The sequence below is a fragment of the Mobula hypostoma genome, chromosome 9 (genome assembly GCF_963921235.1).
Source record: "Mobula hypostoma chromosome 9, sMobHyp1.1, whole genome shotgun sequence".
Classification (NCBI taxonomy): Eukaryota; Metazoa; Chordata; class Chondrichthyes; order Myliobatiformes; family Myliobatidae; genus Mobula; species Mobula hypostoma.
Genome location: NC_086105.1, coordinates 36,932,544 through 36,959,683, shown reverse-complemented (window position 1 = coordinate 36,959,683; position 27,140 = coordinate 36,932,544). Strand labels below are relative to the sequence as shown.

General features: G+C 42.0%; 1 protein-coding gene across 6 annotated transcripts in view; it reads left to right on the top strand.

Moving 5' to 3' along the window:
• The window catches only part of LOC134351648 (FYVE, RhoGEF and PH domain-containing protein 4-like), a 274,569-nt gene that overhangs the window by 109,078 nt on the left and 138,351 nt on the right, over positions 1-27,140 (top strand). The window contains exon 1 of one of the 6 annotated variants that reach the window (XM_063058085.1): positions 24,019-24,194. The exons of the other annotated variants lie outside the window; for them this stretch is intronic. The gene's annotated coding sequence lies outside the window, so the exon portion shown is untranslated. Of the gene's footprint in view, positions 1-24,018; positions 24,195-27,140 lie in introns of those variants that run through there. 6 annotated transcript variants of the gene reach the window in all.

Here is a 27,140-nt window from a genome sequence, read left to right as displayed (position 1 = left end):
TTATTGTCATTGTGCTGAGTACAGATACAAAACCAATGAAATGCAATTAACATCTGACCAGAAGTGCAAAAGAATAGTATTATTTACAAAATAACTGCAAATAAAAAGTAAGTGCTACAGCATACAAATATAAAAATACTGAGACAGTACAATATGGATGCAATACTGCTTAGCGCTGTGATGAGAGGTTCAGCAGCATCACAGCCTCAGGGAAGAAACTCTTCCTGAGCCTGCTGGTGCAGGAGCGGAGGCTCCTGTAGCGCCTACCAGATGGGAGGAGAGTAAAAAGTCCATGGTTAGGGTGAGATGCATCCTTGATAATGCTTTTCGCCCTGCCTAGGCAGTGTTTATGGTAGATGTTCTCAATGGTGGGCAATTGGGTGCTGATAATCCACCGGGCAGTTTTCACCACCCGCTGGAGTGCTTTGCGGTCTGATTCGGGACAATTGCCATACTACACTGAGATACAGTTGGTGAGTATGCTCTCAATGGTACAGCAGTAAAAGTCCATCAGTATCCTGGGACAGAGGTGAGTTTTCTTGATGCACTGCAGGAAATAAAGGTGCTGTTGCGCCTTTTTGATGGGGATGGAGATCAGGGACCAGGTGAGATCCTCGGAAATGTGGACACCAAGGAATTTGAAGCTTGATACATGCTCCACTACAGCTCCGTTGATGTAGATGGGGGCATGAGTGTGGCTCCTAGCATGCCTGAAGTCCACAATAATCTCCTTGGTCTTCTGGGTGTTAAGGGCCAGGTTGTTATCGGCACACCACGCGGCCAGGTGCTGGAGTATGTGTACTTGGGCTCTTGTTCTTCCTCCCTGATGGTGGTAGTGAGAAGAGGGCATGTCCTAGATGGTGAGGGCTTCAATGATAGATGACAACCTCTTGAGGTATTGCCTTTTGAAGGTGTCCTTGATGGTGGATAGACTAGTGCCCATGATGGAACTGGCTGAGTTTATAGCCCTCTGCAGATTTTTTCTGATCCTGTGCATTGGCGCCTCCATTTCAGATGGTGATCAACTGGTCAGAATGCTCTCCATGGAACTCCTGCTGTGTCTTCTTTGTAATTGTATCAATATGTTGGCCCCAGGATAGATCTTCAGAGAAGTCAACAACCAGGAAACTGAAACTGCTCACCTTTTCCACTGCTGAATCCTTGATGTGTTCTCCCAACTTCTGCTTCCAGAAGTCCACGATCAGTTTCTTGGTTTTACTAATGATGATAGTTGCTGTGACACCACACAGCAGCTGATCTATCTCACTCTTGTACAACGTGATTCTTTGTCCCTTTCTGAGATCCTGTCAGCAACAGATGTGTCATCAGTGAATTTATAGGTGCCATTTGAGCAGTGACTAGCCACAGAGTCTGAGTCTAGAGAGAGTAGAGGAGCAGATTAAACACAGATCCTTGAGCTGTGCCCGTGCTGATTGTCAGCAAGGAGGAGATGTTGTTTCTGATCCACTCTGGCTGTGACATGAATAGCAAGAAAAGGAAGTTAAGGATTCAGTTGCAGAGGGAGATACAGAGGCCCTGATTTTATTTCAATTAATTTTATTTATTTTAGTTAGTGATACTGCTTAGAACAGCCCTTCCAGCCCAATGACCTGCACTGCCCACCAACCTACCTATTTAACAATAGTCTAATCTCAGGACAATTTACACTGACCAATTGCCTACTAACCAGTACATCTTTTGGACTGTGGGAGGAAACTGGAGCTCCCGTAGGAAACCTCTGCAAGCACGGGAAGAATGTGCAAACTCCTTACAGATGGTGCTGGAATTGAATTCTGAACTCTGGAATGCACCAAGCTGTAATAGCATCAGGTGAACCGCGAAGCTAACATCGTGCCAAATTCTTCTTTGAAGCTTGTTGATTAGTACTGAGGGGAAGATGGTGTTGAACACTGAGCTGTAATCAATAAACAGCAGCTGATTTACACTTTGCTGTCATCCAGATGATCCAAGGCCAAGGGCAGATCCAGTGAGATTGCATCCACTGTAGACCTATTGTGGCGATAGGCAAATTACAGCGGGTCCAGGTCCTCGCTGAGGCAGGAGTTAATTCTAGCCATGGCCAGCCTCTTAAGGCACTTCATCACAGTAAATGTGAGTGCTATAGGGCAATAGCTGCTCTTCGTGGGCACTGGTATGATTGATGTCTGTGGGAACTTCTGACTGCAGAGTGAGAGACTGGTGATATACTCAAACTTTCCAGCCAGTTGGTTGGCATAGGCTTTCATTGTTCTGTAGGTACACCACTGGGGCCTGACACCTTGCGAGGCTCCAGCCTCTTGAAAGATCTCCTGATATCAGCCTCCAAGACGGATAACAGGGTTGTCAGATACTGCAGGAATTCACACAGGTATAGCTTTATCTTCCCTTTCAAAGTATGAATAAGAGGTGTTCAGCTTATCAGGGAGTGAAGAATCACTGCCATTTATGATGTTAGGTTTTGCCTTGTAGGAAGTAGAGGCCTGCTTATGCTGCCAGAGCTGACATGCTAGTTATTTTTGTCTCTAGCTCCACCTGGGATTGCTTTTTTCCTCTTTAAGATACATCTCCACTTTTCTGCTCCATTTTCCTCATGTAAAGTGAAACATCTCCCACCATTTTGACCAAAATTTTGGTCAACTGGCTATATGAATGAGAAATGCTTGTTTGATGATGTTTTTACAAAGTATTTTAGGGCAAATTTTCTAAATTAATTAAGCTTTGCAAATGCAATTAACGGCTGCATTTAGTGTTGCTCAATACAACAATATTTTCAGTTTTTCAAATGCTAGAAATTGCACCACCTTGTTTGTGATAGTTCAATAAAATAATTGCTCAGAGACTATTTGTCTGCCAGTGTTAATCCTCTTAATCATTCAAAGAGGATCAAGTGGCTAGGAATTCCTCGCTGCAACCCTGGGTAATGAGTAGTTCTGGAAACTTTTGATAAGTCAGAGTCAAGCAGCATGGAAAGGAGCCCATTGAGTCTGTGCTGAGTCCTTTCACAATCAGAAATCAAAATCAGGTTTAATGTCGCCAGTGTATGTCGTTAAAATTTGTTGTTGTTTTGCAGCAGTACATTTGCAATATGTAATAATAAAATCTGTGAATTACAGTACAAAACATTCCAGTTAAATTAAATAAGCAGTGCAAAAAGAGAAAGAAAAAGTAGTGAGGTAGTGTTCATGGGTTCAATGTCCATTCAGAAATCTGATTGTAGAGGGGAAGAAGTTGTTCCTGAATTGTTGAGTGTGAGCTTTCACCCTCCTGTACCTCCTCTTTAATGGTAGCAATGAGCAGAGAGCATATCCTGGCTGATGGGGCATCACTCCTGTGTGCTGGGGAGGCTGGTACCAATGATGGATCTGACTGCAGCTTATTGATAACTTTCTGCAGCTTATTTCAATCCTGTCCAGTGCCCCCCCCCACCCCATTAACAGATGGTGAGGCAGCCAGTTAGAATGCTCTTCATGATACATCTGTAGAAATTAGCAAGTATCTTTGGTGACCTACCAAATCTCCTCAAACTCCTAGTGAGGTACAGCTGCTGTCGTGCCTCCTTTGTAACTATTGGGCCCAGGAGAGATCCTCAGAGATGCTGACACCCAGCACTTGAACTGCTCATCCTTTCCACCTCTAACCCCTCTGTGAGGACTGATGTATGTTCCCTTACCTTACCCCTTCTGAAGTCCACAACCAATTCTTTGGTCTTACTGACGTTGAGTACAAGATTGTTGCTGTGACACCGCTCAACTAGCTGATATATCTCGCTCCTGTATGCCTTCTCGTCACCATCTGAAATTCTGCCAACAATAGTTGTGTTGTCAGAAAATGTACAGATGTCATTTGAGCTGTGCCTAGCCACACAGTCATAGGTGGAGAGAGAGTAGAGCAGTGGACTAAGCACACGTCCTTCAGGTGTGCCAGCATTGATTGTCAGCGAGGTGGAGATGTTATTTCTGATCCACACAGATTATGGTCTTCTGGCGAGGAAGTCAAGGAACCAGTTGCAATGGGAGGTACAGAGGTCCAGGTTTTGGAGCTTTTTGATTAGACCTGTAGGAATGATTATGTTAAATTCTGAGCTGTAGCCTGACATAAGTATTAATATTTTCAAGGTGATCCAAGGCCGCATGTAGAACCAATGAGATCACGTCTGCTCAGACGTATTGTGGCGATAGGTAAATTGTAGTGGGTCCAGGTCCTTGCTGAGGCAGCAATTGATTCTAGCGATAACCAACATCTCAAAGCAGTTCATCACTATAGATGTGAGTTGTAAAGCCAGCTCACCCTCTCTTTTTGGGCACTGGTATGATTGTTTTGCTTTTGATGCAGGTGAGAACTTCCAACTGTAACAATGAGACTAACCCTACATCACATTTAAGCTTTCGTGCATTTCAATCAAATCTACCCACTCTTCTATGTATCTTAAGGGCAATTTAGAGTGCCATTTAACTATCAACCCCTACATTTTGGGCTGTGAGAGGAAATTGAAGCACATGGAGGAAACCCATGCAGTCAAGGAGAATATGAAATGTCCAAACAGACAGCACTGGAGGTCAGGATTAAAGTTGGGTCACTGGAGCCATGAGGTAGTAGCTCCACCAGATGCACAATTTGTTCCACGAATCTCAGAAGTTTGTGAACCTTTGAAACTTCCTTTCTCAAAGTTTAGTAGAGATAGCATCTTTGAATATTTTAAATGCAAGACTCAACACATACTTGATAAGCAAGGGAGTGACAGGTTCAAAGTTCAAACTTCAAAGAATATTGTATTATCAAAGTATGTATTGTTACGTACCCCGTAACTGGGTTGCCAAACCAGCAGAAATGGATCACTCAGTTGGAGTCTGGATTACTAGAACTAAGAAAGTTTTATTAAAGAAACAAGCAACACAGTACTCTAATCAAAAAGGATAATAAATGCAACAGTTCAGCAATGATAAACACACTTGTCCACAGAATTAAGATAACAGGATCAATCAAGCTCTATCATTGTCTAGGGGTAAATGACCAGTTTCAAAGTGACACAAAGTCCAGTTCAATTTAGTTCAGTTCGCAGTAATCGTTGCCATGGTGATGGACAGTGGGGGGGGAGGGGAGAGAGCAAAACGAATGAATATTCAACACAGCTTCCACACAGACCTTCGCAGTCAGCTTTCGGGCGAGCCCTTTGTGATATCATCTGAGGTCACTGACCGTGAGCCCTCCGTTTCCAGATACGACCGTTTCTCTGCGCTGAACCTGGCACCCAGGCAAGGGTGGACACACACCAGGTTCCCGCCGATCGTGCCTTTCCACCCTGAGCGTCTAAGGCTGATCCCGCGATCAGCCGTCCAAGAGCTTCCCACCGACTTGTGAGAGGCGCACCGCTTCCAGGGTCTCGTCACCTCGGGTGTCATGTGTGTTCTGCCTTAGCAAACCTGTCCCTTTTTATCCCCCTGCTGGGGTATCGCCTGTCCATCACTTCAAACAGTTCAGGGTTCAAAGGGGGAGCCGCTCTAGATAGCTCTCTCTCCCATCCCTTCATTACACATCTCCAAATGCTGCTCCATTATCTTCCTTATCTCTCTCTCTCCTGAAGACAGGTGGCAGACCAACTGCTGATCACACAGGACAGCTAACATCTATGTGTATTCTTGTCACAGTATACACTATACAACCTTGAGATTTATCTCCTGTTAGGCAGCCACAAAACAAGGAAACCCCCCCAAAAAAACAAAAAAGACCATCAAACATCCAATGTGCAGAGGAAAAAAAGACAAATCTTGCAAAAAATAAACACAAGCAAATAGCATTCTGAACTGAAGTCCACAGTGTCCATCCACAGACACTTAGTTCAGTGCAGAGCAGATCAGCAAGCTGAACTGGTCCATCCATAATTTCTAGCCCCAACACCCTGACCTTTTCAACCTGGCCCCAAACCTAAATCGTCGTCCAAACATCAGTTTTGGTCACTTCAATCTGCTCTGGGGCCTGGACCCTGCCGCCTCGATTCAGCCTGTACCTGACCGTTCTGATTCAGCCTGGGGTCTAAACCATTGTTCAAACGTCAGTTTTGGCCATTTTGACACGCTCTTGGGCCTGGATCCCACCACCTGGATCTGGCGAAAACCCAACCCGTCTGACTCAGCCCAGTGGTTAAATCGTCATCCATACGTCAGGTTCTATCACTTCAAGACTCTCTAGGGCCTCAACCCCATGTCTCGACTGGGCCTGTGCCCAACCTTTCCAAGTTGTCCTGGTGCTCAAATTGATCTTGACAACAGGCCCGCTGCCTCATCTCATCTCATTTCTACCATCATCGATTTGCCTCCAAGTCCAAAGGGAAGTTACATACTATTGCTTGCGATGATTGTTTGCCAGAAAAAGAGTGATTAACAGAGTATTTAGTTGTTTTCCTTGTTTCATTAGCCACCAGCCAGAAGTCACTGAGATTCACCTTAAACCGGAAGGTAACCATGAAAATGAAGGGATGAGGGGTGCAGTCAGATCAGACATAATCTTGTTAAGTGAAGAAATAGGCCCAAGACAGAATGGCCCTGTTGTGCAGGCGCATGTGTTTGTTAAAACCGCTTGGAGAGAAAACCACAGTACAGAGAGTGTCGTCAAAGAAACATGAATGTGAGAGTGGGGGCTATTTGCTGGCAATTACTGATTGCGGGGCCTGTCGTTGTGATCTTAACTAACAAAATGAGAATTTTATCAGTTCAAACAAGCATACATCAAATATGAAATCACTTGATCTGTCCTGAGGATGTGAAAGGCAAGATTGTTAATTTAGCTAGTTAAAGTAAAAAGCAGGAAGCTGCGTCTCTAAAATAAAAACTGAAATTGCTTGGAAAGCAACTAGTCATAAGCTATTGTGAAGTGAAAACCAAGACCATGACTCAGTCTAGAATTTTCTTCAGGCTCCTGTCCCTGTGGTTTCTTGGTTTATATGAAAAGAAAAATCATCTCAAAATCAATTTGCAGCAGCTTTTCAGGAATAAGTTTGGCTCTACAATGTATTACAAAGCCTGCATTAGAAGGCAGGCTTGCACATGGTGTACAGGGAAATCTTGACTGAATTGGTGGTACTTTTACATTTTTATGCAAGTTCCTAAATAAGTAAATAATTGACTTTATTTTGTGAAGAGATTTGCATTCTCAGTAATCATCAGTATACATGGATTTGGTAATCTTCCTTTGTTACCTAGGAGAATATTAAAAAAAACAGTTAAGTACCTCCCTCATTAGCACGTAGCAGGCTGCTAAAGGATTAATAACCATATTTCACGTCCTAATTGTGTGGCACCCTGAGGTTCTTTTGATGGAATCGTATGTTAGACACAGGAATAATGAAGTGGTCCACCAGTCTATTCAATTCACATGCTAAAAGTTGTATCATTCATCCAGACGTATAGGAAAGAAACAATTAATAATAAAGCCAAAAAACATTCAAATCAAAGGTCTAGAAATTCATAAAACCGTTAAAATGTTATTCCATATCTCCCTATTTTAAAGTTCTTAAAATATTGTGGAATTCACTGGAGCTCTTTGCAACGCGAGTTGCAGCAAGGTATTGAAGACACAGTGAAGAGATAGATGTGTACTGTGCAGAGTATACCGTGGCCAACTGAAGGCAAGTCAAGTGTGACTAGCCCTTTAAAGATATTGCTTCAGCCTTAAATTGTAGAAAAAAAGTTGGTTCATAGGTCTATAAATAGCTAGTGTCAGTCTTTGTTTAGACAAAGGTACTTAAAAATTATGGTGGAAATGAAGTTGTGACATTGCATTTCTGTGAAATCATTTGGACAAGCCAACCACTAGACAGAGTGGAGACACAAGTGACTGCTGAAATCTGGAACACCAAACAATCTGCCAGAGGAACCTGCTAACTGGGATTAAGAAAATCCCGCACCAAAATGATCATACAATATTGATGACTGTCAGTAACACCTGCAAAGTGTGAAAAGTTGGTTATCAGAATGTTACCATGGAGTTCAATTCCATCACACCTGTTATTTTGGCTTTGCACAGATGAATTTCTCAGGGGAAAATACTTTTATCTAATCTCTTTGCAGTGCCACCACACTTCATGGTCCATAACCCTTACTGTTTAACTTGTTTAAAATAGCTCTATTGGTTTGAGAAGTTGTTATAAATGTCATTGGACAACAAAGTTTTTCAAAGGCGTTACTTCCTCAGAATTTCTTTTTTGTTTATGACAGACCACGTAAAGCTAAACACAAATATAATTTCAGACTACTTTTATCACATAGAAATTTGGAGAAACAAGAAATTAACTTTTATTGAATATAGTGCACTTAATTTCATTATGGTGCTGACACGTTGCAATAGTTCGACTAAGCTAAAAATGTTTTGTTGGTGATTTCAAAGTCTTCTTGCTTAAGTGTCCAACAATAATTAGTCAGCATTTACAGATTCCAGTTGCTCTGATACCATTTCACCTGTCATTGATAACCCATTTGATTTGTGGACCAACAAAAATGCCATCCTTAATCTTGGTGTCAGTTATTCTGACTTGAATTTTGAATTGAAATATCAAATATCGGTGATTTTTGAAACAAATGGTAAGTGTTAGGGAAATTTCCTGGTGATTTTCATTATCAGCAGCCCAAATCCTTAAGATACATACAAAAGTATTCAGGAAGCAAAATCTTTGTTGTTCAAAATCTATCTGGATCATGTCTGGGGCAATTATAAAATTAATTTCAAAGACAACCTTTTATGCAGGGTTATAGGATATGTTGTGGATAATGAAGTAGGTTTTCAAAGTTTGCAGGGAGATTTAGGCCAGTTAGAAGAGTGGGCTGAAAGATGGCAGATGGAGTTTAATGCTGAAAAATTTGAGGTGCTACATTTTGGTAGGACTAACCAAAATAGGACATACATGGTAAATGGTAGGGCATTGAAGAATGCTGTACAACAGAGGGATCTAGGAATAATGGTGCATAGTTCCCTGAAGGTGGAATCTCATGTGGATAGGGTGGTGAAGAAAGCTTTTGGTATGCTGGCCTTTATTAATCAGAGCATTGAGTATAGGAGTTGGGATGTAATGTTGAAATTGTATAAGGCATTGGTAAGGCCAAATTTGGAGTATTGTGTACAGTTCTGGTCACCGAATTATAGGAAAGATGTCAATAAAATTGAGAGAGTACAGAGGAGGTTTACTAAAATGTTGCTTGGGTTTCATCTCCTAAGTTACAGAAAAAGGTTGAACAAGTTAGGTCTTTATTCTTTGAAGCGTAGAAGGTTGAGGGGAGACTTGATAGAGGTATTTAAAATTATGAGGGGGATTGATAGAGTTGATGTGGATAGGCTTTTTCCATTGAGAATGGGGGAGATTCAAACAAGAGGACATGAGTTGAGAGTTAAAGGGCAAAAGTTTAGGGGTAACATGAGGGGGAACTTCTTTACTCAGAGAGTGGTAGCTGTGTGGAGCAAGCTTCCAGCAGAAGTGGTTAAGGCAGGATCGATGTTGTCGTTTAAAGTTAAATTGGATAGATATATGGACAGGAAAGGAATGGAGGGTTATGGGCTGAGTGCAGGTTGGTGGGACTAGGTGAGAGTAAGAGTTCGGCACGGACTAGAAAGGGCTGAGATGGCCCTGTTTCCGTGCTGTAATTGTTATATGGTTATATGATATCTTATGGCAGCTATTGCCTAAAAAGTTGAGGAAAAGAAGATAATGAAATTAAGGATGCCCACTTGCAATTTGAAATACCTCTCCTGTTACATTTCTTGCAGGAAAGCAGTGGTCAGTAAAACATTGCATGTTTTAGCTACTCTACATAGTCATGTGATAATATCCCCCATTCTTTAAAATGTTCATGCCTAGACTTTGAATTTATGATGTGATTGTAATGTTACTGCCAAAGCTGGAAACGTGCTTCTGCAGTTAATCAGTTGTATCAGTTCATCAAGGTGTATAAGTACTGTATATGCTTTATGTTGCATCAAAATATTTGATAAGAAATTTAATGTATCTTTGGTTGTCACTGCTAAATGGATGCTGGATTATTGGTTGTTTGTTGCACTAAATTCTGTACATTCTGTTGAACTGGATTTAAAGTTCTTCCCACTTTATACAGAGGGTTCAACTGGATTGAATTTGATGCCAGTACTAATATCCTACAACAGGGAAATTATCCCATAGGAGATTCCTTGGTAACTTATGTACAACAAATGGATGAAAGTTAGTGGACAAGGTAATCAAAGAAAGTTATCAAAAATCAGCTATCAGAACTTCCAGAAAGTGCTAAGGCCTAGAAATTTGTAAGTGTAATGCTTTTATTTAAGTGTGACACCAACAATCAACTTGGAAGAGAGCATTTCTTTGACAAATTGAACTACTCTGAAAATCTAACTCTGTCGGAGGATTAGCTTCATGTACCAGACATACCTACAGTGTCACCTTGCCATCTAGCAAAACTATTCTTTCTGTATCAGCTGTTGTTGCTATTTGCAAGGAAAATTAATCCCAGACATTCCCAGGATACCGATTTTTTTCATTGCACATTCCCACTATTTACCAGTCTTTTAGGCCTTTCCTAGATACCACTCCTGAACGACTTCCACCCTACACACACACACAGTGATTGGCTCATCCTGACCTTTCTCAGTTGGTCTGATACCCTGATCAATGGCCCTCCATAAAACATAGAACAGTACAGGCCCTTTGGCCCACAATGTACTGCTGACCTTTCATCCTACTCCAAGCTGAAACTAACCCTTTATTCCCACATGGCCTCCATTTTTTCTTTCACCCATATTCCTATCTTAAAAGCCCACAATGTATCTGTCTCTACCACCACCCAAGGTAATGCTTTCCATGCACTTACCACTCTGTGTAAAAAAAAACTACCTTTAACACCCCCCCCCACACATATTTGTTTCCTCAAATGACCTTAAAAGTATTTCCTTTTCATAATAGCCATTGCCATCCTGGGAAAAAGGTATTGTCTGTCAACTCTATCTATGGCTCTTATCCTGTACACCTCGATCAAGGTTACTCTCATCTTCCTTTGCTCCAAAGAAAAATACCCTAGCACACTTAACCTTTCCTCATTAGACTTTAATCCAAACAACATCCTGGTCAATATCCTCTGTACTCTCTCTAAAACTACCACATTTTTTAATGAAGTGACCAGAACAATAATCTAAATGTAGTGTAATCTGAGTATTATAGAGCTGGCATGTTACCTCTCAGATCGAACTCAGTTCCCCAACTAATGAAGGTGATCACACCATTACTCTATCAATTTGTGTAGCAGCTTTGAGGGATCTATTGATGTGGAGCCCAAGATCCCTCTGTTCCTCCACACTACTAATAATCCTGCCATTAACTTTGTACTTTGACGTCGTTCAACCTTTCTAAGTGCTTCTCTTCACACTCCATCTGCCATTTCTCAGTCCTGTCAATGTCCCGTTGTAACCCAGGATAACCCTTCTACACTATCCACAATGCTACTAACCTTCATGGCATCAGCAAACTTACAAACCCACCCTTCCACTTCCTCATGCAAGTCATTTATAAAAATAGCAAAGAGCGTGGATCCCAGAATAGATCCCTGCAGAACACCTCTAGTCACAGACCTTCAGGCAGCATATGCTCCATCAATTACCACACTCTGCTTTCTATGGGGAAGCCAGTTCTGAATCCACACAGCCAAGTTTACCTGGACTCCATGCCTCCTATCTTTTTGGTTGAGCCTACTATGGGGAACCTTGTTACCTATATCCATGTACAGCATATCCACTGCTTTATCTTCAACTATTTGTTTTGTCCCTTCCTCCAAAAAGTCAACTATGCTCATGCAGTATGACCTGCCTCTCGTAAAGCTACATTGATTATTCCTTAACAGACTATGCTTCTCCAAATGCTCATAATCCTGTCTCTAAGAATCTTTTTCAATAGTGTATACTGATCTATAATTCCCAGGATTATATCTATTACCTTTCTTGAATAAACAAATAATACTTGCCATCTTCCAGTCTTCTGGTACTACTCCTGTCGCCAGCAAGGATGCTAAGATCACATAATCTGGGGTATAACTGGACTGGCTCCAGGGCCTTATCTATCCAAATATTTCAAAAGTTCCAGCACATCCTCTTTCTCTACCTCAACATGTTCTAGCACATTAGCCTGTTCTACGCTGACCTCACATTTATCAAGGTCTCTCTCACTGGTGAGTACCGAAGCAAGTATTAATTAAGGACTTGCCCTACCTCCTCCAACTCCTAGCACATGATTTCTCTTTTATCCCTGACCAGTTCTACTCTCACTCTAATCATCTTTCTGTTCGTCACATATGTGTAGAACATTTTGGGACTTACCCTAATCTACTCGTCAAGGCTTTCTGATGACCCCTTCTAGCTTTCCTAGATCCCTTCTTAAGCTCATTTCTAGCTATCTTATAACTCCCGAGAGGTCTATAAACCTTAAGTAAGCTTCTTTCTTCCTCTTGACTAGATGCTTCTCCTCTCTTGTCAATCATGGTTCTCTCAATCCACTATCTTTTCCCTGCCTCAGTGGAACAAACCTATCCAGAATCCCATGCAGGTGCTCCATAAACAACCTCCACATTTCCCCGAGAGCATCTGTTCCCATTTTCACCCCTCAAGTTCCTGCCTAATAGCATCATAACTAGACCTCCCCGAGTTAAACGGTTTCCCATACAGTCTGCTTCTATCCTTGTCCAAGGCTATGTTGAAGGTCAAGGAGTTGTGTACACTGTCTCCAAGATGTTTGTCCACTGAGATTTCTGACGCCTACCAGACAACTCCAATCCTCTCTACATCTCCTGTTGACCTAAGTTTTCAATCCCAATGTCAGCAATTGTTGGAATTCTCCGATACCTACAAGCAGTCCAACACACTAATCCCATGATTCTCTGGTTGCTTGATCCCTTGATTGACATGACACCTCAACCAATGATCTTCTAACTCTCCAATTCCCACATCAACCCCACCCATCTTGACTGCATGACTGAGGGCCTGACCTCGCATTAGGTGCTGATATAGCCAGCCAGCCCATACCACAGCTTCCCCAGGTCCCAATCACATAGCCAGCCTCCAGCCACTCCCCCCCACCCCAAACACCAGACCACGTATGGTGCTGGATGTCATAATTTATGGAGAGCTTGAGGGTAGGTAGGTGTGTGGGGGGGAGTCTGGTGTGGTGACCCGAGACCAGGTTTGTCTTTGGTTCAGTAACCATACAGCACACTTTTGAGGATGCACACCTGTTTCTAGTCCCTTGTATGCAGACTAAACCCAGTGACTCTCAAAGTTCTACGAGTTCAAGGACTCCATATGATGGATTGGTGTGGATGGGGCAACTCCAACTCAAAGCGCTGCACAAGTTGCCACTTAAATGAGTGTAAGACGCAAGACAAGCAAGTGCCCTGTTTTGGTGGTGGTAAATTTTATAAATAGCAAGGCCCAAAGCGCAATTGGGAGCTTGATGTAAATTTGATCTAAATTTAGCCATTCCTGGCCAGTTTCCCAGAGCTCAGGAAAACAGAAGCAAAATGGAGGCAGCAGCTGCTGCCCCTAAAAGGTACGTGCCTTTTATTACAGATTTCAAAACCAAACCAAGGGCCTCCAGTTACCATTAGCTTTCCTGCCTGGCAGGAAACAAAGGGAAAACTTATGATAAGTAGAGTCTCCAAATTGTAAATTACCAATTTCCAGTTGCACCCTCTCCACCTCCACAGAAGTATCGAGTCCCTTCCGCTGTTTTAAGATTTCAAATATAAAAACATTTTTAATAACCAAGTCCTGATGTTCTGAAAGCAGCAAACCAGCTGACGTTTATACTGAAGCAACTTGATGAGCATACGGAATGAATAGTGAGAATTTTCTATGAAGTACAGATGATCCCTGTGTACTGGGGTTTATGTCCATAATGCAAATTTGTGTTCATTTATATACTTTTCCGCAAGAGTGAATTTATTTTGTATCTCAAATTTTAGGTAGTGATTTGTGAATTCTGTGAGGACAAATTTCTATCACCCAATCGGCTGTAACATGGGAGTTGTCTGGACAATTCAAGCTTTCTAACAGCTATTTTGTTAATAATATACAGTGTATCTATAACATGAAGAAATCTGCAGATGGTGGAATTTCAAGCAACAAACACAAAAGTTGCTGGTGAACGCAGCAGACCAGGCAGCATCTCTAGGAAGAGGTACAGTCGACGTTTCGGGCCGAGACCCTTCGTCAGGACTAACTGAAAGAAGAGCTAGTAAGAGACTTGAAAGTGGGAGGGGGAGGGGGAGATCCGAAATGATAGGAGAAGACAGGAGGGGGAGGGATGGAGCCAAGAGCTGGACAGGTGATTGGCAAAAGGGATATGAGAGGATCATGGGACGGAGGCCTAGGGAGAAAGAAAAGGGGGAGGGGGGGAGAAAAAGCCCAGAGGATGGGCAAGGGGTATAGTGAGAGGGACAGAGGGAGGAAAAGGAGAGAGAGAAAAATAATATGTATATAATAATAATAAATAACGGATGGGGTACGAGGGGGAGGAGGGGCATTAACGGAAGTTAGAGAAGTGAGTGTTCATGCCATCAGGTTGGAGGCTACCCAGACGGAATATAAGGTGTTGTTCCTCCAACCTCAGTGTGGCTTCATCTTGACAGTAGAGGAGCTGTGGATAGACTGACTATATATATATTCTTTTTCTCTCTCTCCTCTCTCTCCTTTTTCTCCCTCTGTCCCTCTCACTATACTCCTTGCCCATCCTCTGGGCTTCACCCCTCCCCCTTTTCTTTCTCCCTAGGCCTCCTGTCCCATGATCCTCTCATATCCTTTTTGCCAATCAACATCCAGCTCTTGGCTCCATCCCTCCCCCTCCTGTCTTCTCCTATCATTTCAGATCTCCCCCTCCCCCTCCCACTTTCAAATCTCTTACTATCTCTTCTTTCAGTTAGTCCTGACGAAGGGTCTCGACCCGAAACGTCGACTGTACCTCTTCCTATAGATGCTGCCTGGCCTGCTGCGTTCACCAGCAACTTTTGTGTGTGTTGCAGTGTATCTATACTTCAACTTCATTACAACTGAAGATACAACTTTACTTCGGACATGCATCCCTTCAATGTGCGTCACCCCTATCTTGTCCAAAAATTATAGATCGTAACATTGTTGTAACTAATCAGAAATCATTCTTGATCTGTCAAAGAAATTGGCCACAACAATGTTGCCATTTTGCTTGCCCTTATCTAACTTTCCTTTTTCAAGGCTGTAACTGATTCAGAAACACTACCCAGTGGGCAGCGACAATCCTGCTGCAGAACCTCACTCAAACTTACTCTTTCTCTGCCTGATACCATGAAGTCTCCTTTGCCTGCCTTAAAGTAACTGTGACAGTGCTATTTTCCTTTACTGCACATAACTATTACACAGAAAGCCTTTCTTTAACAAATTAAAAGTCCTGAAGGCTTAACCCAATTAATCTCTCTCCTTGGAGAATCCTCCTGTATCCGAAATCCTATTAATCTTTCTCACATTATCTCGAAGGAAAATATAACTCCATACCCAAGGAGTTTAATCAATTACTGTTGTTACTACTAGAGACATAGAGTCATGGAATACTGCAGCACAGAAACAGGCCCTTCAGCTCATCTAGTCCGTGTCAACCATTATTCGGCCCAATCCCATTGACCTGCACCTGCACCTGGACCATAGCCATCCATAATCCTCTCGTCCACGTACCTATCCAAATTTCTCTTAAATGTTGAAATCTAACCTGAATCCACCACTTGCACTGGCAGCTTGTTCCACTATCTCAGTACCCTCTGAGTAAAGAAGATACCCCTCATGTTCCCCTTAAACATTTCTCTTTCGCACTTATCCTGTGACCTCTAGTTCTAGTCTCACCCAGCCTAAGTGATCTGGTTGAAACTGTGGTAAACTGGATCAGCAAACTTTCAGATGGCATCAAGATTGGGTTGTAGTGCACAGTGACAGAGGGAGTTGATTGAGCAAGGACATCTGTGTAATGTTGACAGTCACCCCTAATCTTGGTGTCAGTTGAAAATTTGCTGATCCAGTTCAGCACATTTTCAACCAAATTGTTGATATAGATGACAAGTACCGATCCCTGCAGAACACCACTAGTCACAGGCCTCCAGTCAGTGAGGAACCATCAACTACCATCCTTTGGCTCCTCCCCTGAAGCCAATGTCAAATCCGATTTCCTACCTATCTGAAATGCCAAGCAACAGATCCTTCTTGACCAATCTCCTATATGAACCTTGTCAAAGGCCTTGCTAAAGTATGTGGACAACATCCACTGCCTTTTCTTCATCGACTTTCTTAGTGATCTGCTTGAAAACCTCTATAAGATTGGTATGACATGACCTCCCATGCACTAAGTCATGTTGACTATCCCTAACCAGTCCCTGTCTATCTAAATACTTATATCTAGTCCCTTAAAATTTCTTCCAATAACTTGCCCTCTGCTGATGTCAGACTCACTAGCTATAATTTTATGGCCTTGTCTTAGAACCTTTCTTAAACAGCAGAACAACATTAGCTATCCTCTAATCCTCCAGCACCTCATTTGTAGCTAAGGACATTTTTAATACCAGGTCCCCTACAATTTCTGCACTAGCCTTGTACAAGTTCAGATGGAACACTTTGCCAGGCCCTGGAGATTCACCCACCCTAATTTGCCCCAAGACAGCAAATACCTCCTCCTCTGTACTACCACTGTAGTTTTTGTATCAGCAAGCCATATATAATTACGGACATCTTTGCAGTAATTTTACACTCCAATCTCTTTGTAGTAAAGGCTAGTATCCCTTTTGCTTTGCTGGTTAACTACCGAGACTCGCAATTTGTGTCCAGGAATATGCAAGTCAACCTGAACTCTCAGATTCCTCGGTCTCTGACTTGGAGCTGAGCCTCTGTACACGTACAAAGACAGGTATGATTAACTGCGGATCAGTGGATGAAGTTGAGGAGTCTTTGCTGTTCACGTCTGTTGGCATTGAGATCGTCCATGAGAATCCTCATGTCCCAGGACCTGAACTTCACTCGGATAAATGAAAGTTCCAGTGGGTGGGCCATTGCAAACCAGCTTCCGCACAAATGGGATAGAATGAGGAGTTAACCAGCAGCACAGAGTACTGAAAGACTAATGATTAGGCTCTACAGCATGAAGATTAGAATACAGAGGTAGGTGGACACAAGCTCAGGTGCCTGTTCACATGTACAGGTGTCCTTGCACAATTATTTTCTCTCTCTCTCGCTCTCTGCTCTACACCCCCAATCTTGGAATCATCCGCAAATTTTTTGACCCAGTTTGTCATATTAAATATAGGTCGCATCTGGATTTTTTCCGGGTAGCGGATGACTTCCTCCCACGCCGTTCTGACGTAGTTGGAATTTGCGTACGAGGCAGGTTACAGCAGTGGTTTGCCATTGCCTTCTGCCGGATGAGTTTTTTTTTCAAAGAGATCACCGGCTCTTAACCCCGCACGGATGGAAAGCGTGCCGGGGGAGCCGGCTGGGTTTGAACTTGGGAACCTCCGCCCCGCAGTCTAGCACTGATGCCACTATGCTACCAGCCGGTCATTGTCATATTATCATCCACTAATTAATGGGTTATGAATCAATGATTAATCAATTCATGCAGACAAGTATGAGGTAATGCATTTTGGGAGAACAAACCTGGGTAGAATTTAAACGGTGAGAAGTAGGGCATTAAGGAGTGTGGTAGAACAGAGGGACCTAGGAATATGGATCCATAATTCCTTAAAAGTGGCAACACAAGTAGCTAAAGGTTGTAAAAAAAGTCTTTTGGCATATTGGCTTTCATGAAGTACATGAGCTGGAATGCTGTGTTGAAGGTATGGTCCAAATGCAGGTCGATGGGACTAGGCAAATTGCTAGTTTGGCATGGACTCGATGGACCAAAGGGCCTGTTTCTGTGCTGTAGTGTTCTATGACTCTGACCCTCCCTCGCCCCCACTCACCCATCCACCCCTTTTCGCTATTCAGCCTGGGCATTCGTGTCACTGAAACACCTTCTGATCACTTATTATGCCCCTTTGTACTCTTATCATCAAAATCCTACATGTCTTTCTCTCTTTCATTCTGTTGTTGTCCTCCCCCCCCACACCCTTCATTAATCAGTGTGCACCCTTCCTCCTTTCTTTCCACGGGCCCTCTGCTCAACACACTGTGCAGCTCCTCTGCCCCACACCTCAGGGCTTCCCAAGTTCTCCACGCACCTTTCCTGTCTCCCTCTGAGAACCCCCAGCCTTTGTCCTTGACGAGGATAGGCCAGGGTGCAATCATGCTGAAATAACATCTTCATCTGTGAGCACACCACATCCGCCCCAGTACTGCAGTCTGGGAGTGAGGGGAGACGTGGTGTTGAGAGTGGGGGCAGGTGCTTCACTGGGAGGGGTGTCAGATGTGTGGCTGGCAACAGGGGCAGGTGTGCATTCAAAAACTGGTGGATGTGCTTTGGGAGAGATTTATGGCCAGGGATAGGAGCTGGCCAGCCTCAGTTATAATCATATAAGCTCTAATAACCTGTTGTGATGAATCTTACAGAATGTTTTTTAAACATCCAAATTTACTAAATCCATTGGTGTCTCATTTATCCCATTTCTGACTATCTTTAATAAAACATTTGTTGAACACTGTTTCTTTTTCATAAATCCTTACGGACTCTGCATGTAAATTATGAGTTTCTAAGCACCCAATTACATAAATAATAGATTCTAGCATTTTCCTTATTACTGGTGTCAGAGGAGTAGCAGTCTATAATTCCCTGTTGTTCTGCGCTGCCTTACTTTAATAGAATGGTTATGTCTTCATTTCTACCTTCCAATCTGTAGAGACCTTTCCAAATATTGGACCTTCAAAGACACAGCATCCAACATTTTTGTGGACACTTCTTTTAAAAATATGAGATACAGACCATCACCTGGGGGATTTGTTGGATATAGTCCTCTCAGTTATTCCATTGTTTCTTCTTTGCTTTCATCCATTTCCTTTACTTCTATATTATTGGGCTCTTTATTTACTCCTGTGCTCCTACTTAAGGCATTTTGTAAAATGAGGACGGACAATTTTTGTTTAATGCCCCTATTATTCCCTTAATTCCCATGTAAAAATTCCCCTGCTTCTACCTGTGAGGAATCTTTATTTATTTTAGCTAATGTTTTCCTGTATGCTCAGAAAAGTCCTAGACCCAGCCATCTCCAGCTGCTTATCAATGGCGTTCCTTCATTTGTAAGGTCAGAAATAGGATCACTGCGCAAAATTCAACGCTGTTCATGACTCCTCAGATAATGAAGCAGTCCACGTTCATGTGCAGAAAGACCCGGGCTGATAAGTGGCAAGTAGCATTCGCGTTACACAACTGACAGGCAATGATGACATCCAACAAGATAAAACCAAGTTATGCCTCCCTGACATTTGATTCCCGCAAACAACGGGGTTATCATTGACCAGAAACTGAACTGGTGTAGCCATTATACAAGAGCAAGTGAAAGGCTAGGAATCCAACAGCAAGTATCTCACCAAAATCCTGTAGCCTGCGCACCATCTACAAGGCTCAACAGGACTGTGATGGAAAGCTGTCTACTTGCCTGAATGTCTGCCTGTGTGCCTTCAACAACATGAGAGGCTCGTCATCATGCAGAACAGCACTGCCTGTTTGATAAGCCCCCCCATCCACAACCATTCAGTCACTCCACCACCGTAGCACAGTAGCAACAGTTTGTACCATGTACAGAATATACTGCAGCAATTCACCAAGACTGCCAAGAGAGCATCTTCCAAACTCACAACCTCGATCAGCAGCACGAGGGCTGCAAAAGCATGAGAACACCACTACCTGGAAATTGTCCTCCAAGTCACAGACCATGCTGTTTTGAAAATGTATCACCATACCTGCAATGTTGTTGGGTCAAAACCCTAGAACTCCCATCATAACACAGACGGTTTATGCACGCCTCAAGGATCCCCATTGAGGGTATATGCACACTTCCAGGATTCCAGCAGTTCAAGAATCACCATTTTCTGAAGGGTAACTAGGGGTGGGCAATTAAATGCTGGCACAGCCTCTGAAGCAAAAATCGCTTGAATGAATAATTAAAAAACCTTTCATACTCTATCTTTTGCCTTGCTTGCAAATTTGCTTTCATTGTTTATAAACACCTTGGTCATCCTTTATTGAATTTTAAATTCTAAGCAGTTCTCAGGCTTACTACTCATTCTGTCAGCACCATCAGCTCTTCCCTTAATCTAATATTATCGTTTACAAATAATTGAACCACTTTTCCTATGACCTTTTTGATTCTTTAAAGCTGTCAGCATTCATTCAGGATTGTGAATGACTACTTTAAGCATTTGTCGTTGTTTAGAAACATAGAAAATCTATGGCACAATACAGGCCCTTCGGCTCACAAAGCTGTGACGAACATGTCCTTACCTTAGAACTACCTAGGCTTACTCGTAGACCTCTATTTTTCCAAGCTCCATGTACTTACCCAGGAATCTGTTAAAAGACCCTATCATTTCCACCTCCACCACTGCCACCAGTAGCCCATTCCACGCACTCACAACTCTCTGTGTAAAAAAACTTACCCCTGACATCCCCTCTGTACTTACTTCCAAGCACTTTAAAACCATGCCCTCTCATGCTAGCCATTTCAGCCCTGGGAAAAAGCCTCTGACTATCCACATGATTTAATAGCTCTCATTATCTTGTACACCTCTAACAGGTCACCTGTCATCCTCCGTCGCTCCAAGGAGAAAAGGCCGAGTTCACTCATCCTATTCTCATAAGGTGTACTCCCCAATGCAGGCAACATCCTTTTAAATCTCCTCTGCACCATTTCTATGGTTGCCATGTCCTTCCTGTAGTGAGGTGACCAGAACTGAGCACAGTACTCCAAGTGGGGTCTGACCAGGGTCCTATATAGCTGTATGAGGGGTGACTGATAAGTTCATAGCCTACGGTAGAAGGAGTCAATTTTAGAAAACCTAGCACATTTATTTTTCAACGTAGTCCCCTCCTACATGTATACATTTAGTCCAGTGGTCGTGGAGGATATGGATCCCTTCTTTGTAGTAGTGGTCCACAGCAGAGGTGATTGATAGGTTCGTAGCCTAAGGTAGAAGGACATGAGTTATTAACTTCAAACTTTTTGCATTATCACTCAAAGAGTTGAACTGCACGTGCATGTAATAAGAGCGTCTTGGAACTCCAGGTGGTCCACAGCAAGGGTGACAGTTGCAGTTCAACTCTTCGAGTGAAAATGCAGAAAATTTGAAGTTAATAACTCATCTCCTTCTACCTTCGGCCATGAAATTATCAATCACACCTGCTGCGGACCACTTTCTGGAGGTCCAAGATGCCTACTTCTACAAAGAAGGGATCCGTATGCTCCACGACTGCTGGACTAAGTGAGTAAATGTAGGAAAAATAAACGTGCTAGGTTTTCTAAAATTGACTCCTTAGGCCATGAACTTATCAATCACCCCTCATAACATTACCTCTAGGCTCTTAAACTCAATCCCACGGTTGATGAAGGCCAATGCACCGTGTGCCTTCTTAACCAGAGTCAACCTGCATAGCAACTCTGAGTGTCTTAATGGACTCAGACCCCAAGATCTCTCTGATCTTCCACACTGCCAAGGGTCTTACCATTAATGTTGTATTCTGCCATCATATTTGACCTACCATAATATGGTGACATCCAGTTTCTAAATATATCTTAGACATTAGCTTCATTTTATTTGCCTTGTGGTTTTCCCATAACGAATTTTTATCCTTCTTTCCAGTTCCTTGAAAGACTACTTGATAAGTATGTGTGTCAATGCAAAAATACATAGCTCAGAAAATTACAGATAGGGTTTATATCCATTTCAATAATTTTGATGAGGTAAAGCAATTTGATTTCAAATGCTATAAACATACACATTGATAACTAAATGAAATATGTTATCACAAAATATATTTGTACTGGGAGGACAATTGTAGGATCCATTAAATTCCCTGGAAATATTATCAGTAGTATTTACAATTGTTTTAGTCCTCAGGTCCATTTTGGTTATAAGGACAAAGAACCAATAATGAAAATCTTGAGTTTTTCCCCCTTTGGATCTAGTCTCTTAGACTAAAATTAGAATATTGAATTTCAATTACCTTCACTTTCCTATGAGGTTATCAGTTACAACTTTGTTTTGATATTATGATATTAAGAATATCATAGACTCATACAAGCTGACAGCACAGTAGGTGGTTCTTTAAAAGAACAATCATGCTTAATTCTCAAATTTAATCTGTAATAGTATGAAAGTGGATAAAGGAAAGATAGTGGAAGTTGTCTACATGACATTAGCAAGGCCTTTGACAAGGTCTTGCATGGGAGAATGATCAAGAAGATTGAATTGCTTGGCATTCAGGATGAGGTAGTAAATTGAATGAGATATTGGCTTCACAGCAGAAGCCAGAGGGTGATTGTAGGTGGCTGCCTTTTGACTAGAGGCCTGTGACTAATGGTGTGCCACAGGGATCAGTGCTGGTCCATTGAAGCTTGTCATCTATATCAATGATCTGGGTGAGAATATGGTTAACTGGATCTGCAAATTTGCAGGTAACACCAAGATTGGGGGTGTAGTGATGGCAAGGAAGGCTATCAAAGCTTGCAGTGAGATCTGGACTGGCTGGAAAAATGGGCTGAAAAAATGGCAGATGGAATTTAATGCAGACAAGTGTGAGGCGTTGCGCATTGGGAGGGATCTGAGAACACAGTTCCACAATTCATTGAAAGTGGTGTCACAGGTAGATAGGGTCATAACGACAGCTTTTGGCACATTTGCCTTCATAAATCAAAGTACTGAGTACAGGAGTTGGGATGTTATGTTGAAGTTGTATAAGATGTTGTTGACACCTAACTTGGAGTACTGTGTGCAGTTCTGGTCACTTACCTACAGGAAAAATATCGATATGGAAGCAAGCAGACTTTTTCAACCTGATTTTGCTCCTGCGTTCGCTTTGATCCCTACAGACAGGGACTAATTTAGAAATGTACAGAATGCTTACTCGTATTTGGTCTTATGGAAGACCACGTGACTTGCCTCTCAGTTTGTTTACAAACCCCCATAAAGATCCTGTCCCAGACTGACCCACTGCAATAGAATATTATGTGGTGAGACCCCACATTCAGGAACAGCTATTCTCCTTTGCTGATGGTTCCCTTTCAGAGATAACTGTAAGCTCTTTTTATTCACATGGATATTTCCTGAATAGGAGACCATTCAGCCCATCAAGTCTGTGACTGCTGCCAATCTACTCTCCCACATGCCCTTAACTCTCCCAAATTCTACTGTACACCTAGACTAGAGATATATAGGTATCAATTAACCAACCTTAAGATCTTTTCTTTTTTTGGGGGGGGGGGGATGTGAGAAGGAACTAGAACATCTGGAGTACACCCATGGCTGACAAGTGACCACCAGAGGTCAGGATCAGACCCTGGTTGCTAGGGTTGTGAGGCAGCCTCTCTGCCTGCTATGCCCCTTGCCACGCATATAGAGGAATTGAATTCCCAAACAAAATCAATGGCGATTTAGCAGAGTCAACCTACGCGGTTTTTTTCCACAGGCGTGTCACTATTTTTCTGTCTCAGTGTATCAATAAGGCGATATCAACCCGTTGCCATGGTTTGCTAAAAGTACATTGTTGCAGTTTGGAAACTGCCTGGATGATTCAATTTGCCAGGAGGTTACTTGTAAACGAATGTTACTCCTTTTCAAATTGCGGGGACTCTTCTTAATAGCTGAGATTTTGGAACCCAAAATATCACCTGGTCAAAAGGCGAGAATACCTGCTGAGCATGCTCAGTCGGTACTGCAGCTTTTCCCTTCTCATTGTAGTACAATGCTAGCAATTGTACTGCTGTTAACAGCAGTCACATCCTTCTGCCAGTAGTTTTAATAGATGTAGTTGCCTTGGAAACAACCATCTGCTCAGTCCCTATTGGAATGCAATTGTTCATGCTGTGCAGGGGTCGGAGAGAAGCAGGAAAAGCGTGCAAAAGAAATATCAAAGATGCAGTCTGCTAATAAGCGCTATGTGCTTGATTAGTGGAGCAGTTGAATAGGAAATGCTGAAATCCTGCAATGTTGCCGGCCAAGACAGCTAGCTCTGCTTTCGTAAGGTCAGTCCTACCAATAAGTACCATTGGCCATTTATTTTCTGTACTTCTATTCAATATTGTTGTTGTTGTTGTGCTCGTTTTTAATTTAAGGAGAATTAAAAACATTTGCGGTAACGGCCAGTCGTTGAAACTTGAGGGATGTTAGCAATATGTTTTTAATGGATGTGCTTGCAGACGAGGCAGTCATGGAGGATGTGTGGTGTTGAACAATTACTCTGCCCTTATAGCAATAGATTAAAGGTTATGTCAGGTAATGGATCGACCCTTCAAATTTGTATTGAATGGGAGAATCAGTGAGGTTTATGCCTGCCAAAGATCAATGACTTTGATCTTCTGTTGAAATACAGTTTAACTGCCAGGTCTGATCCTAATGGTTAAGATGTGTGCTGATGGTTGGTGTTATAATCTGCTACTAGTGCAGAAATGGTTTTGTGAAGACGTGTTATTTGCTCCTATGCCTGCTTGTTAATTGATCATTACTACCAATAGGTTTTTAATGCTTTTAGCCATCCCCTAACCTCAGATCTGACACTGACTATTTTTGACACAAATACTCAGGTGTGAAAAAGATTTAACTATGATATACTGTATATACATTGTATGGGTTGTTTGACATTGATGGTATTATTCTCTTTAATTGTACTGTGTCCTGAAATAATAACTGCACTGGGAGTAGTTGTTGCTTCATATTTATATGCAGGGTGGAAGGGGAGGAAAGAGGATAGGAAAAACTGAAAAATGACCAGAGAAATACAACTGTATTTCGATTTTTGAAATATAGTATTGAAGGATTTGCTAAAATGTGATCTTTGTGTAAATTGGCTTCGGGGGGGGGGGGAGATCATGCAAATGTGATTTGTTATTTCCCACTTTGGCGTTCAGATCTCCCATGGCATTGATTATGTCCTGGTGTGTTAACTCTACCTCCAGTTGCAGCTGTTCATAGAAGACGTCCTTTTCTTCAATGTCACTATCAGTAGTTGGAGCATAGCACTAGTTCACTTTCAGCCTGACTCTCATCAGCCTGCTGTTGATTGGTTTCCACTCCAGCAAGTACTTCTCAATGCCTTTCGTCAAAACGACAGCTACACCATCATGATGCTGACCAGCTTCCCTTCCTGAGAATAAAACTGTTTCACCCATTGCTGCCTTTAGTCTGCCAGACCCTGTCCGCCTGCTTTCACTGACACCCAGTTGTAAAGACGCATTTTTGCAGTCATTTGTCATAGATTGCCAGTGTTGTACATGGTTTACATTCTAAAAATGCTATTTTGGTCTTGATCGTGGGGCTTCCTTCATTGTGCCAGTAACTTCCTCTCGGTTTTCACTACTGTCAGTCATGCAAGTCCTGGGTGGAGACTCAGGAACACCATGACACGCAGGTATAGAATTCTTCATTCGTGTTTCTGTAACAATTTTTTTGACCAATCAGGATTGTCAGCCCTGAACTGAACCCCCAAACCTGGAGGATCAGAGGACCACTCTTAGTCTGGCCTCTACCCTTTGACTTGATTAGCATGGGTAACCCTATCAAGAGTCAAAGTACAAGGCTCTGATTCCAGCCAACGTAACTCTCCAGGTCACTGAGACACACAATCCTCCAACCCCTGCAACAAGGCTGTGAACCTCTTGGAGGACAGAGTTATTTGACTTCCTTAAATTCACTTGTGTTGAAATTCAAAATCCTGCAGCTTGCATTCTACTTTTTCTCAGATGAGAAGTCAATATGGTTTTTGTTTTACACTGGCTCATTAGGCTTGATTTGTTACATTTTATATTTGCAGACGCATCATAAGTTTTGATATCTTTTCAACACAACTTGCTTCATTCACTAATTGTATTTAAATCTCAAACTAAAACTGAGCAGCAGTTGTTTTATACAAAAACCTTGGGGAAATGTGTAGGACTGAGGATTAGGCATATGCTGTGAATAAGAATGAGAAGACACACTGCTTTGTGATTTCTAGCGGTGACAGTTGAGTGTAGTGATTGAAGACTTGATAACATTTTCATTTCTTCTGCTTCTGTTAGTTGCCTCAACAAATGAATTAATTGATCATTAGTACCTCAGGAGCAAATAGTTTTTTATGTTATTGTTTTTATTTTATAGTGCAACAATTATGGTGTATAAGATGTAAAAACAAAACTATTGCACACATATTGCTGATAAAGTAAAGTATAAAAGAAATAAACCAAAAATTTGAGAGCAAGAGGCCAGCATTAAAGCAAATTCTAGCTCAGTGCACCGTGAAATGATTTGATCTGTATGAACAGTATGTAAAACAAGGTTTTCATTGTCCCTTGGTACATGTGACAATAATAAACCAATGCTTCTTTGTCTTTAGTAATTCTTAAAAATCCATTTTTTATTTTCTACAATATCGTTTATATTATGGTTTCTTTGCACGAGATATCCTGTACCTAGGATATCCTGTACCGAGGATTCCTATTTAGATAGAAACGTAATGAGTGATTTAAAAAGTACAAGAGACTTTCCCAGTGGTCAGTAATCCAATCAATTTGGTAGCAAATGCCATTGAAAGAATGCATTTTATCTTTTGAGATTTTCCTTTTTGCAGCCTCAAGTAAACCCATCCTCCCAAATGCATTGAAAGTTCTCTTATTTGCTCATCTGCTTTACAATGTGCAAAGGAATTCCGCTTATTGAAGCTCCTATATCATACAATGTGGTTCCTGTTTTAACATGCATTATGAAAGTATTGTATGACAGGGATTCCGTATGAATCAGCGGCAAACAGATTGGCAGCAACAACATTCACTGTTGATAATGTTGAATTTCTTTTCTCTTACTCTGGAACTATTTTAGCTGGAAAGTGTATTCAGCTTTAACTGGAAATGTATAATTTATTAGTAAAATACGGTAAATGTGTTACTTCTTTTCTCTGTGGACAGAGAACCTTCAGATTCTTATTGAGATTATTAGAA